This window comes from Miniopterus natalensis, chromosome 2 (genome assembly GCF_054644295.1).
Source record: "Miniopterus natalensis isolate mMinNat1 chromosome 2, mMinNat1.hap1, whole genome shotgun sequence".
Taxonomy (NCBI): Eukaryota; Metazoa; Chordata; class Mammalia; order Chiroptera; family Miniopteridae; genus Miniopterus; species Miniopterus natalensis.
The window spans coordinates 67607694-67623368 of record NC_142082.1 but is presented as its reverse complement, the minus strand read 5'-3'; the positions used below and the strand labels follow the sequence as shown (position 1 = coordinate 67623368).

At 34.2% G+C, this 15675-nt stretch overlaps 1 pseudogene; it reads right to left on the bottom strand.

Moving 5' to 3' along the window:
• Positions 1-7057: 7057 nt before the first annotated feature.
• Positions 7058-15675, bottom strand: part of LOC107545194 (ATP-dependent RNA helicase DDX3X-like) — a 115513-nt pseudogene continuing 106895 nt past the window's right edge.

The following is a 15675-nucleotide window of genomic DNA, read 5'->3' as shown; positions in this document are numbered from 1 at the left end:
TTTACAATTATATACTTCCTTTCTTTTTTCTAGAACTTCTTCAATATATATTTTTTTCTTTTTAAATGAACATACACAAAAGGAACATAATGCATATATGTGGTAGCAATCAGATCATTAGCATGCTACTACTGGATGAGTGTGTGCTTATAAGGCAATGGAAAGGTGGAAATTGGCTTTATTACAACGACAGGACCAGCATAAAAATAATTAAAATAAAATAACTGTTAGAAGTGAATTGTTTTGTTTCATTTATGTTGCTTTTTATGCTCTTGCTTGTTCTATAAAGTTATATATTAATATCATCTATACTTTTGGGTGTCTCATGTTATCACTGTTAGTATTTCATAATTTAGAAAAGTACTTATTAAGCCTATATTTATCAGTCTGCTTACTGTGAATTATAGCCTTTAATTTTTATAATACTGGAAACTAGCTAACTACGCAAATGAAAATTGTGTGAAAATTGGCTATGAGTAAATAGCTTATTTAAGAACTGTTAAGATTGCTTCCTAGTTATTGGCAATTCTCTTGATGGCTGAAATTACCAAATATGGGACACTGTGTATAGTGAGCTGCTGTGATTACTTTAAAATATTGGATAGGGGGGTATATTTTTGAAGACTAAGACACAGCTCTATGCTGCAATAATTGAATGCTACCTGCCCAAATACATTAATACTTAGTGTTGACCTAAGCAAATACTATTTACTGTCAGTTAAAATTTTTACTTAATATTTACATATTAATTGAATTGTTTACCTTCCTAGAATTAAATGATTTAGTTAATCCTGCATTGACTAAGATCAATAAGCTGAGACGCATTTCTTCATATGGAAAGAGCCCAGGGAATATCATGTCCAACTGAATAAATAAGACCCACAGTTATTCATACTCAAATACACATTCTACCATCACATCCTGCAAAATACTTGAAGTTTTGTTATCACCCTTAGACTCTTCCACAGAACTGGGTTTCAGGTATTTTCTTTCTCTCTCTAGTATTTTCGTCTATTTCCCCTCACTCTCATGTCTCTCAACACTTCATAATATCTTTAGAAGCTCACTTTTGTCGACTATCTAAAATGAATAGTCTTTTATAAACAAAAGCGAGGCCATGCCTCTACACCTTCCCTCAGAGAATTTGCTGGAATTGATGCCATAAAATAAAGAATTAATAAAATTTCAAAAAATATGATTTACAAATATTATTTTCTCCCATTCCAAACTTGAAAACTGTTTTTTCACATTCACCCAGCTTTGTGTTTTTATAACTTCACAAACATTATTTCCAATAAATAGTGTTTTAAAACAATTACTGTCCAAAATGAGATGCTGTTCATGAAGCATTACATTAGAATGATATTTATTTTAGAACTGTTATTCAGAAAGTCTGATGCTTAAAACTTAATTGAACTAAATATTCTTGATTTAAAATGTATTCTACGCCACTAAAAGCTATCTATTTTCCTACCTACTTATCATGCATCTACCTAATCTAAAGTGTTAACCATGGCTTTTGTGAATAATACTCGACATAAAAGAGAAAACAAAATCTTACTTTTGAGCAATTAGCTTGAATTCAATAGATTTTCTGAGAAAGAATGAACTTATCAAAGTAAATAATGTCTTCTATCACAGTGTTATTACTTATGTTCTAGGTGACTCACTTAAGAAAGCAAACCATATGGGTTAGAGATTTACATTTTATATTTACGTCAAAGGTTCTTGTTTGAAGAGAAAAAACATTTATTGAAAGTATAAATACTACTTGAAAGGGTCACTTTTTAAAAGCTGTAAAACTTTCCTTTGCCAATAAATATTTTGTGAATAGTTAAGGAAGAAGGGATATTTTTGGAGATTTTTTTGGTACTTCCCTGCCCATGTTTTCTGTTCAACATAAAGGCACAATTAAATGTCATTTACTATCTCCTTCTATCCATTTCAGAAATAATGTAGAGAAATGATATTAGGCATGACTTTTCACCTCTGAAATATCTGTGGCACCAAGAAGAAACACAACCTTTAAGTGAGTCTCATTCCATATGTGTTTCTATTGTACTACTTTCTTAAAAGGAATAAAGGTTTTCTTTTAGTATATATACATAGTTTTAAAAGTCAAGTGTATTTCAAGACTCTGCAGTATATTAAAAGTAATACAGCTCTATTAAAAGAACACAGCTATTCAGAATGTTCTAAATATGGTAACTAGTATATTGAGGAAGCTCAAATCAGAAGTCTATAAATAAAATATTGCTTTCCGTTCACTAAATTTAATTGGTCTCTGTCAAATCTCCATGTTTATTTCTTAACTATAGAGCTGATTTCACAATTCTCTAGTGACTACAGGTTTTAAAGATCAGTCCAGTTAAGGATGAATTGATTAAATCTTTTCCCTTCATGCCCTGACCTGAGTTCTTGTTTTATCTGGGACGCTAAGTGAATAATAATTTAAAAGTGCATGATTAGCTTTCAGTCACTGTTTCCATTTTCCTTCTTTAAAGCTGTTTCTTCCACGTTATTGAAGAGAAAGGAGAAAAGCAGGAAGGAAGTATCTTTTTACCCAGCTGACACTTGCTTTATTTTACTTTGCTGTTTTTGACACACCGGCTGACACTTATTGGCCATTAATGTTCTCTGTGCTGTACAAGTCCAGGGACTTGCTTTTCCAAAGGGTTCATGTGGGAATTCTTTGGAGGATCCTGGGATTCCCCACTATGGAGATGCAGTTCTGCTTAGTGCTCCTCTGTGAATCCCCTAACCTCCTGCTACCTTGTGCACCCACAAGCTCATGCTGTTGGTGCTCACCCGGCAGGCAGTCTTCTTGGGAGAAATAACAACAGCTCAAGCTCTATTAATTTCTGGGGTATCCACTTACCCAGTGAAAAACCCACTTTTTCCGTCCTAGAAACACAACACGGAATGCTGGCTGCTCCCTTACTGATTTTCTCTCTGCTCTGTGATAATCCCCTAACTATCTTCTTCATTGTGCAGATATGCACAGGAGAAGGCCAATAAACCTTTTGCTTAAGCAGAGGTCTGACAGGAACCCTTTCTTTTCGAGAACATGTATCCTTGCCCACAACACACACTTGGCTAATGGGAGGGGAAACCACACTCCTCCCCAAAGCGTGGGCTTTGCACCCCTCACAATGTGACTACACTGATGGGGCATTTATGGCTTTTTCTTCTTCCATACACCCTTGTATATTTTTCTCCTTCCTTGTAGTTTTATAAAAACAATAATGTTTATACACAAATGTACAGAGTTGATAGGTTATCAAAATTCCCTAGTTATACATTTTTTATATAAGATATAATTTTAGCACTATATCTTATCACTTAAAATTAATAATGCTTAGATCGAATTTCACTTGAAACTTTCTTACCTTGAGATATGAATTGAAACCACCACTCAGTGATAATCAAAAATCTTGTTAAGCTTCTGAATTTAACAACTGAGGTCTACATTCTGTATTTTATTAAAACAGTATGTTTACTAGAATCAAATGATAATTCTTTCTATAACTGAAGATTCTGATTATTGAAATATTTAAAAATCTCTTCTGATCTCTGTTTTTCCAAAATTGAAAATTTGCCATAAATAGAATATTTCAATGAAATTAGATTAATGAATGATTATGTATTTATTACACATGACAGGATGTTATATTTTCCAGGTATAAGAGCCTGATGATATATGCTATCCATGTATTTTAGTGAACTATTTCCAATGCTATTGTAGACTCAAAATCTGAGTAGATAATGTCCTCCTATGGTGAGTTGGCATGTTCATATATTCATATGTTGTTTCGTGTTTTTATGATATAGCTCCTAAATGTCATTGTTTATTTTTTGATATTTGAAATAACTTTAAAAAGCAATCATCTATTTATTTACTTGTCTACAAGCTAAATTCTTTTGTAATCAGAAGTTCTGGTTTTATAGTATGGAATACCTCTGAGTAACATTTTTATTATTGCTATTTTCTTAATCTTATGAATATAGCTATATCAATTTTATTACTATATTATAAAGTCCATAGAATCATATAACATAAGACCATATTTTTTCTTTCTTCTTTCCTTTTGGACAAATAATTTTCAATACACTTTATTCATTCAGTAATTTTGCATTTTAAAACAGTCACATTTTCTTAAGGAAACCCTTTACATTTATTTGAAACATCTTTGAAAAGAATACATAATCATCACATTGCATTGTGGGATTTTCCTATATATGATACACTTAAATAATACTGATAATTTTTTTGAAAAGCTTTACTATAGAAAGGGAAACAAACTAAAATTATAGATAAATGAGACATAAACTAAAACCATTAATGTAGAAACAAGGAATATAATCAACAATTTAGTGATCAATATTTAGGAAGACAAGTCATATCTTGATACTGAACACTTATAATATACTTAGCTCTTTTCTCAGCTCTTCACATGTATTAATGTATTCAACCTTCACAATAATCCAGTGAAGTGGATATTAATATCTTTATTTCATAAATGAGGAAACTTAAACACAGGAACATCATGTAGCTTGTCGAAGTTCATATACAGGGCAAAAAAACTGAAATTCACATTAGGTAGTCTGTATCTTTAACCATTGCTCTATATTGTGGCTTCATAAGGGTCTTAAGCACATTTTATACTTTTTGTGTTTCTACTAATTTTTATTTGTTTCTTGAAAAGTGAAAAATGAATTCTCAAACTTGTTATATAATTAGTTCAGCCACAATTCAACAGGTAAAGCCTGTTAATCTTTCAGACTCAGAGGAAAAGCTTATGGCCTTGGCAGAAATAAACACATGTGATTGGGAAGAATTATTTGTATGTCTGTTATGACTTTTGGGGCTTACCTAACACTTCACTATCATTATTAGAGAAACAGATATGTCCAATTTAATGTAACAAAGTTTATCAAATTGATGCTAAATACCAATGAATGATTTATTGTGTGTAATTCAACTTTTATGGTTTCTTTGGAAGCTCATTGATACCTTGTATTATTTTTACTGTTTTTTCAATTTAAAAATAGTTTTTACTATAATAAGAATGAAGGATGGCAGAACAAGAACAACTGTGTCAGAAGTAGTTGCTAATCTTTATTTCTTTACTTAGTTGCTTATTTAGTTTCTTGAAAAAGAATACCGTCCTCACTAAAGCGTTTGTACCTTGTAATGCACTGGGCCATTTTAGCTTAAATCTGTATGAAATGCCAGTGCTGGACGGCTCTCTGTTCTCAAAAGCAGGAAAATTTACTTATGACCTCCTCGTAGGTGCTTCAGAAATATCTCTAACTTTTTCTTCCAGTACTCAAGTTAGTTCAAAATTCTTTAGGCACATTTTCCATTCTAACCAAAAAGAAAATAAATATAAAAAGTTTTCAATTTTAGGTTTTCCATTCCCCAAATTTTATTTTCATAGAGATTATGTTTTTGTTTTCTAATATGAACAAAGGAAAAGGCAGAGCTAAGCATAAGAATATTTTGGTGTATATCCCAGACATGCTTGACCAATAAATTAAAAAATCTAAGTAATTTTTTTTGTAATATGATTTATGATATAGAAGCAAGATAAGTCAGTAAGGCGTATTGATCACTTCACTTTGCATGAAGTCTTTTTTTCTCCTTTTAATTTTTTAAAAAACCTGTGTTTTTTAGAATATTTTCTTAAATATATAAAATGGAAATGAAGGCTAAAATATTTTTGAATATTTAAAATATCTAAGAAAGGATTTGGAAATTCATTAGTAGCTCTAAATGTGGATAACAAGGTGTATGTGATCAAAATAAGCAGACAGTGGTGAACTTTTAGCTCATGATTAAGAGTTTTTAACTTCTGTCCTTGAGTCTCACAATAAACATCTCATTTCTTTTCATCTTCCTAGATTTTGCTTCTTGAGCTCTTTTTTTTGTAAACACCAATCACTTGAAATTGAATATCCAGAAGATTAGCCATTTCAAGAGTCATATGTCCTGCCTTACTAAAATATGCTAATGTAGAAAATTATAAGGGATGTCGGTTTTAAAAAAATCTTCTGCTCTTTTCCATTCAAGGCAAATGTCACCACTAAATACTGAAGTATTATTGCAGGCATACTTTATATATATAGCAAACATTAAAAACTGTGATTTAGTTGATTTTTTTTCTTAGGCTCCAAGATTACTTCTAAAAATCATATAAGACTAACTCTCATTCACAACAGATTTATTAAGGACAAGTGAAATATTAAGTCCTTGGAAGTTATATTTTACATTAAAGGTAAATTAAAGCCATAAATTAAATTGTGCACAGATGAGCCCAGCCTTAGCAAACAGTAATCAGGTACTGTTTAATTTTCCTGTACTGAGTAGATAGATTCATCAGGACCCACTGAGTCTCTCTAGTAATTTTCCATATCCCCTGTTAGTCTGACATTTGCTTCATTGGAATCAGGTCTCCTTATAAACATAAGGCAAAAGGCATTCTTATTTTAAGGAGAAAGGATGGCATTGCCATACCAACATTTTAATCTAAACATATATATATATATCTGCTGTTCTCTATAATGACATACTTGGGAAGAAAAATATCCTTAAGATAGAAGTTGATTATAATAAAGCCAGCCCTCTCCTTAAATACTTTAATGATGAATAGAGTTTTGTGTATGAGTGTGCTTAAGTTTAAAATGTACAAAAATAGAAGACAATTAGCCCAAACTAAGTAAATTATTTTGTCAATAATTGATATCTTGAGCGTTACTGAGTGAAAAAGACATCAAAATAAAAGGTCATATAAAGTAAAAGGTGCAGTATATTAACAACAAATTATAGTCACAAAATTACAAATGCAGTTTAGGATGGGGCTAGTCAGGAGGGGGTTAATCCAAACTATGGCAAAGGAAGTCTTCAAACTGCCTTCACAACAGGGCTGCTGATTGTTCATTCCTTTCATCTCTTCTTGTGACCATGAACTCCTTTTAAAAAAAAAATAGTGGATTAACATGGTTGGTAATTTGCAATGTGTTCTTGAGACTACACAGGGTATAGACTGGCAAAGTTTCATGTGGTTTGCATAGGATCTTGTCTGGCAGGATGATCTACTGGAAAGCACATTTTATTTCCACGCAACTCAGCCCCTTGGGAGTTATCATTTCTTCCATATCATTGTTGCAAATGCCTCCATAGCAACCTCCACCAAACTCTCTGCAGATGCTGTGGCAGCCTCTACCAATGCGATCACTGTGCCTGCTGCGCCTACGACCGCTGCTGAAGCTGGAATTGCTGGCAAGCTACTATGTTGATAGCTTCTGGTATGAAATCCTCCACGGAATCTACTCCTCTTAGAATGTCCATGACTGCTATCCTTGCAGCGGTGTTTCTGTGCCATATTTTCTTACCAAGATGGCACTTCTTGTTTAGCTTCCAGAAGAAAATCCAACAAGTCTTTCATAATATTCATGTTCCTTTTGCTGAAGGGCAAGGAGGCGAGGCCAAGATTCCTGACAAATCCTGTACAGCAAATGTAATGTATGTATTCTTCAGTATTATTTGATAAGTCAAATTGATAACTTAATTCACATATGATAGGTCCAGTCTTCTTGCTGCTACTGCTGTAGACTCTAGAATTGGGCTTTTACTTGAGAGAAACTGGTGAAGACCTCTGCTCTTTCTCTCACTGAGATTAGTCTTCATGGACACCAGTACAAGTGTATCATTCACAGAATAAGAAACCCTCCGGAGGACCTGCATGCTTTTTGGTCTCCACAAATACTAAGGTCAGTGAATCCTTGCCTGTTGCATTTAGGAGGTCAAGCAGAAATGACTGAGTCTTTCTGTGTGATGTTCTCGGAGGTAGGGCCAAATCTTTCTATAGCCAAAAAGATGTATTCCTGCAAGATATCATGAATGAACTTCCATATTTCTTTAGGAAGCAGTAATTATTATGGTGTGGTGAACTTCCTTTGGTGGCATAGTATCTTGTATATGTATTTTACTTATTTGAGATTCAAACCCCATATCTAACTTTGGGTCAGCTTTGTCCAACACCAAGTATTTGTAAAAGTCTAATCCAATATATTTTTTTCTTTCCATCATATCACCAAGTGTCTGGGAGAGGATACCAACAAGTGGCATCCATGTTCTAAATCTGCTGGCTAATATTAGCACCGCCGTAAACACCTCACAGACTAACTCTAGATCCATATAAAAATTTTCTAGCTTCTTTATAGATTAGTACTGCCGATTATCTTGTTGGTGTTAATACCAAAGAGATTGGGTATTGTTTGCAGCACCCATAGCTTCCATTTTTCTTAATGGCCCTCAAGGTCTCACCTGGACTATATGAATAAGTCTGACTCAGATGTGCAAGAAAAATGTTGCAGTTTTTCCAGATGCTGTTTGGGCACAAACTACCAAGTGTCTTTTCTCTTTGATAGCAGGAGTAGCATGCTTTTGCGTTGGAATTGGGTGAGAATAACAAGAAACCTAAAACTTTCAGTATGTGGGAACAGTTGTTGCCTGTTGCCTTTATTGAAATATATTTCTCCACGTTAATCCCAGTGTTATCTCCAGAAAACAGTTCCTGTGCCAAGTGTTCGTTCACTTTATGAGAGTGCATCTAACCAATAATATTCATCTGATTTGTCACACCAGTGACTGTTTTCATCATGCTCAGATTCCCCAAGCCACCTCTCAACACACTGCCGAGGCTGTCATAGACACTTCAGCCATGACTATCAAACTTCCCCCTCCATCTTCTTCTGTAATCACTAAAGAAACTAGACTTTCCTTTATGAATCACCATGAGACTCAAAACTGCTGTATACATTTTTATCTTTATTAGAACTCCACCCTGAACTGTCTTTACTGTAGATACTTTTTGAAACTTTGCTGGCTTTACTTCCAGTGGTTAATTAGACAACCAGTCCCCTTATTACCACTGAATGGGAGGTGGATAGGTGAGGGAGTCTTCCTGAGATCTGCATAATGTCAAACTATCAAAACTATTTTCTTCACAGCCCCAGATTGAAAGCTTTATCTCTAGGCGCATATACTTTAAAATTATGATTTCTTAATCATTTTAATCATTTCCTCCCACTAAAAAATAAAAGTAAGGAAACTATTGGTTTCCTTGATAATGGCTATGCAGGTTTATTTGGATTAATATTGTTCATATATAATAGATTAGATTTATGCTGATAAAAAATTCTATACCACATGTAATTGCAGGGAGATTCTTACCCAAGGCAAGGTAAAAAAACAGAGAATCCTCTCCTACTTCAGGAAGGGGAGGAAATATAGTCTATTCTGGTCACAGGGCCTGCCTTAAGGGAAACTAGTGAAGCAGAACCTAACCTTCTGCGGTGTTATCAGAACTTAACTGACCTGGGACAAGAGAGAAATCCAACGCCAAACCACTCTGGCTAACAGGAAAAAAAAAATTAAAACACTTGTGAAGTTCATAGTCCAGAGGCCTGAACTCACTAAAAGATTGAGACATAATCATAGAACTACAGAATGCTTCCCCTGCCCCAATACCTCATCACCACATCACTAAAGGCCTGTTTACAGCAGTTGCTTTTGCTCAGACCATTGTGTCTGGATCAAAAAACATGTAAGACATACAGAAAAGAAAAAATGAAAGAAAGAAAGCAATTTAGAGGTAACAAGTATCAGATCCAAACATGACAAGGATGTTGGAATTATCAGAAAAAGAATTTAAAACAACTATGACTACTCTGCTAAGGGATCTTATGGATAAAATAGCACTCAAGAGCAGTGAAGTGATGTGAAGAGAGAGATGAAAACCCTAAGAGAGAGCCAGGAAAAATGATAGATATAAAAACCCCTGTAACAGAAATGAAAATGCCTTTGATTAGCATATTAATAGACTGGACATAGCTGAAGAAAACTTTCCCAGCTTAAGCGTATCTCAATAGAAACCCTCAAACTGGAAAGCAAAGAGAAGAAAGATTAAACAAGATAGAACTGAATATCCAAGACTTATGGGACAACAATAAAATGCATAACATACACACAGTAAATATACTAAAAGAAAGAGATAAAGAAACAGAAGAAATATTTTTTAAAAAAAATGATGACCAAGAATTTTCTTAAATAAATGTCATACACCAATCCACATATTTAGGAAACCCAGACAGCATCAAGCAAGATTAATGCAAAACAAATATCAAAAAACTACATATAAGCAATCATTTTCAAATTGCAGAAAATCAGAGATAATGGAAAAAAGACCTGAATAGACACCGCACCACAGTAGATATGGAGATTTCAAATAAACATATAACAATATTCTCTACACCGTATGTCATAAGAAAAATGTATATTAAACACCTCTTAAAATGACAAAAATCTTAAACACTGATATGACAACACCAAATGGTGCCAAGGATGCGGAGCAACTGGAAATCTCAATCACTGCTGGCAGGGATGCAAAATGATAGAGCCACATAGGAAGACAGTTTGGCAGTTTCTTACAAAGGCATTTACTCAAAGTATGTGAAAACTGATGCACACACAAAAACCTGCATATGAATGTTTACAACAGCTTTATTCAAAACTGCCAAAACTTAGAAGTAACCAAGATGTCCTTGGGTGGGTGAACTGATAAATAAACTGTGGTACCTACAAACAATGGCATATTATTTGGTGTTAAAAAGAAATGATCTATTAGGTCATGAAAAGTCATGTAGGAACCTTTAATGCACATTCTAAGTGAAAGAAACCATTCTGAAAAGGCTACATACTGTGTGATTACAACTACGTAATATTCTGAAAGCAAGTCTATGGAGACATTACGTACGGGTCCAAATCCATAGCATGTGCAACACCGAGAGTGAACCCTAATGTAAACTATGGACTTTGGGTGACTATGATGTGTCATTGTCAGTTTATCAATTGTAATAAATGTGCCAATCTGGTGAGGGAAGTTGATAATGGATGGGGGCTTTACATGTGTGGAGACAGGGGATATGTGGGATATCTCTGCCTCTTCTCAATTTTGCTGAGCCTATAACTGCTCAAGAAAGTCCTTTAAAATAATAGTAATTATTATAATTCTGAAGCACATACATTTCTTTCTATATCCTACTGCCAATACAAAATAGGTTATATCATGCCCTCAAACTTAAGAATTAATATCATACTATAAAAGTTAAAAGGATAAAAGTAAATTTATTATGCTATTATATTAAAGCAATTGAAAATAACTTACAAATAAATTACCTTTAGTAAAATATGGAAATATGCATTTAAAAGTCACTTTTCCAAAATCATAACTACTTCTCTGTTATTATAATTACCTCCACTTAAAAAACCTCTGAACAGATTGACGTATGTTGATGTCAAAAATAAGTTGCTAGAAAGTGGAGCTAAGATTTAAGCTTTGGTTATATTTTGTTTCCATGTTTCACACTAGACTCTGTCCCTGTCATCCATATTGCACTGAACTCTGGGAAGTTACTTGGATTCAATTGGTCATCCCAAAATATAACCAGTTTTCATAGCCTCTAGTTCAAAAATAAACAATGCCTTCTCTTCTAAAGTAAATGTTTATAGCTTTAAGTTTAGGTTTTAACTGGATATGATTCTGGGAATTGAAGTATGGAAACCACTTTACTTTTAATATATGAACAGTATTTTACCAGATATCATTCACTAGTTGTCTCCTATATATATGGAGTATAAACACTATAAGCTTTAAGTTAAAACACAATAGGCTCCCATGGAACAGAATTAATAAAAAATGAGTATTATTTGACTTCTGATACAGGTATCAAAAATAATTATGAGATCATGCCTATGAGGGCCTTTAGAAGTTAGACTTTAAGAATTTGTTATTTTTAATAGCGGCACTATTGTAGAGAAAATAATAAAATGTTAAATTGTACAAGGAACAGAAATAGCATGACTTAAATTACAGTATTTTTGTGAGACTCTAAATTAATATACTCTGATTACATCTGGAATTTAATTAATTTATTTCATTAATTTCATCCCAATACATACATTACAAAAATGCCATTAATATAGCACTTTCATTTAGTTCACCGATTATTTATTGAGTGAAGTTTGATAATTGTGATCATATGCTAGGCACTAGAATTTTTACAATGAATGCCGTGCTATTTCTCTCTCTTTTTTCCCCTTTTGTAGTAGTACAATCTATTGGGGAAGACATTACAATAAAATTGTCATTTAATTGCAGTATATAAAATACTATGCTATGTGGATGTAGACTATAAGTGGAAGATTAAAAATAAAGTGATCACAGTAGCATGTATGGGAAAAGAGACATAGATAATGCCTGTCAGTAGAACTGACTTTTCTATTGTCCTAGTGTGAAATCTTGAGCAAATAGTTTCAGTTGATCAACTTCCTTTAATCATTAAATAATTGAACAATAGCTAAAACAGCTAATATTTCTTGGGAAGCTTCACTTTATATAAAAACTTACTCTGATTGTTCCCCAAAATATGAAGATCTTTTGAGAGATAAATAAAGCCTTATAGGTCGAACATAAGGGGATCATAGCATCAAGGAATCCTATCACTGTGTTCTAACCCCTGCTAGTTAATGCACAAATTACAATACAATTTTCTAAGGCCCCAGATGAATAAAGAAGTGTAATTGTCTGAAACATGATTGAAAAATGGAAAAGGTAGACATGAATTTTGTTACTTACATGAGGAAAACAACATTTTCTATTTTTAATTACATTTATACTAATTTCTCTTAAGGTAGCAACTCTCAATACAATGTTAAAGACACTTTAAAGTGTGATTTCACAGTACAAAATCAGAGCACCCTGGATGATATTGATGCTGTTTCTGCTTTTGATCTAGGTGGGGGTGTTGTAACACAGGGCAAGGGCTGATAGGAGTGAGGTGCTGAAGTACTTCCACTGAAGCAAGGGAGATTGCAGAGTGAAACTGTAACACTTCATCATAAATCAATTCTCTTTCATTGAAAGGGTATAGATTCACTTATACTAGCAGAATTATTTAATATATTCATTGCAAAATATGCCTCAGGTAATAAATTAAAATGTATTTTCCCTTAAATGAATATCCCTTCCTTCTAAATGAAATTTTAAGTGTCACTGGCAAATCGTTGTTTGTTTTACATTTACTTACAATCATGAGGGAGGGAGAATGGCTGGGGTGTTAGATACGCTCACAAACATATTCAGTTCATTTGAAAGAAAACTTTTATTTTTCCAGAAGATATTAATGAAAAACTATTAACCAAAGTAGATAACCTCATGATAAGATAAATGAAATGTGGAATACACACAGAACCTAAGATGTACTTAATACATGAATGCCATACATTCTACATACTTCTGCACAAGTATATTTTTTACCCCAAAAGTGATTTTTATGAGTTATTTTTTCTCTACTGATATTACTAGAATTATTAGGACATAACAGCTATTAAACAGTAGCAAGCCACACAACGTCAAAACACAGAGTTCAGGAAACACTTATATTAACAATCAGTGAAGTCTCCTACTGCCTGCTGTTTAGGGAAGTTGGTCCTGGGGTGATGTAAACCATTAGACCTTGGAGAAAAGAAATGTCTAAGGAAACGTGCTCTTACCACAATAGGTAGCTAGTATATGTTCCATCTGGGTGACTTGGGCTGTGCAAATTAGCATGTGATCACAAACCAAGACTAAAATAAATTCAAGCCATGAGGGAAAGATATCAAACAGAGAAGATGAGAGAAAAGTAAAGAAGAACCCCTGTCTCTTTTTCCAATTGCTTTTCTATTAGCTTTTCAAAGGAATCTGTATTGGGTGAGAAAGATTTTTATTTTCTGATTTACAGATAGATTTTCTTATATATATGGGAAACAGTGGGGGGTGGAAAAAAACATGGCTCAAGATGGGATGAACAAGTCAACATATCTGAAAAGATTCAATGAATCAGAAAGAACTGTCTACTCTTAAACCACTTATAAACTTGGCTAAGTTAAATGTATCTAAAAGTAAAATAATTCTTTCTAATTAGGGAATATTTAATAACATCAAACACATTTAATTATCTCTTAAACTAAACTAAATATTAAGGACTTTATGATAGTATTTTTGATTACCTATTATGGGTCCTTGTGTTTTATTCTACATATACCCTAAATGTGTGTAAATCACACATACATACATATGGTTTGGAGATGGAGACTGATTACACTACACAAGCACCAGGAAGGTATAAAAAGGTTTTTTACTCACATCATAAGGTTTTCTAAGGAGACTAGTGCTGACTCCAAAGCAGGTACAGAAATGGTTTACTAAAGCAGGAAAAAAGACTTTCTGGGAATCTGAAGTGGTTAAGGGATGAGATTGCGGTGAGGATTTTCTGCGAGGGCTGGGGTTGTGTGGTCAGGACTTCCCGTGAGTGCCAAAGGGAGCAGCACTCATGCTTTCTTTTTTCTTTTTCTTTTTTTAAAATATATCTTTATTGATTTCAGAGAGAGAAGGGAGAGGGAGAGAGAGAGACAGAAACATCAATGATGAAAAAGTCTTCATCCATTAGCTGCCTCCTGCACCCCCCTGACTGGGGATGGAGCCCACAACCCGGGCATGTGCCCTGACCTGGAATCGAAATAGGTTGATGTTAAACCGCCGTGCCACGCCCGGCCAGGCAGGCTTTCTTATCAGCTTGCCCAGATATGCTCTTTTTCTTTGATCCCATTTCATATTTCTCTTTGTGCATTATTTATCCTTCTGGTTTTTTGTTTGTTTGTTTTAGAAAAACTATTTTAGTTGTTGTCCTAGAATTTACAATATGTGTGTTCAAATAATGTATGTGCACCATCACATCTTACTATAACACTTTACGTGCAGTTACTGTTAGGAGCTCAGCTGAGCCGGGTGAGAGAAAGATGAGTTTTCAGATGTCAGAGTAGCCAATTCAAGCAACAAGCCAGGGGAAAAAAAAAAAAAAAAAGTTAAATATTTAATCACTTACTGCAATGGGAAATCAGCAAGAAGCTAAAACCAAGGAAGCCCAACTCTCCAGTTTCCCATTTTCCTCCATGGAACAGCACCCGCGTGCATGGGAAGATGCAGATGCCAGGGTTGCCTCACTGTTGAGAGAGGGACCAGACAAAAAGACTCCGGCACTTTTAGGCACCCTGAGGTTGGGAAGGACTGGAGGGAAGGAGTGGAAAGGTATAGGCACTGAGTCAGAACGGGGGAAAGTGTCTTCATGGATTCCTGGCCCCTTCACATCCCCATAAGGAAGATCTCTGCCCATGGCCTCAGGTAAAGCAACTTCAGAATGAATCTGCTGGGGCTAGAAATCTAAATATCTTAAGAGCATGGATGTCCAGGGGGCCTAAGACCTTGACTGCAACTCTCTTCAGAGGCTGCAAAGTATGGGCTATGCACCAAGTCTGGTGTGGGCGGGTGGAATTTCCCCGTGAGACAAGAAAGGTAAATTGTAATTGCCTATAGTCAGGCCTGAAAAACCACACATAGTTTTGTTGTTGTTGCTGTTTGTTTGTTTGGGGGATAGTGCTTTTTTTTTTTTTTTTTTTAATTTATCTTTATTGTTGAAAATATTACAGATGTCCCCTTTTTCCCCACTGGCCCCTCCATCCCACGCCCACTCCCCGCCCCAGGCTTTCGCCACACTATTGTCCGTGTCCAT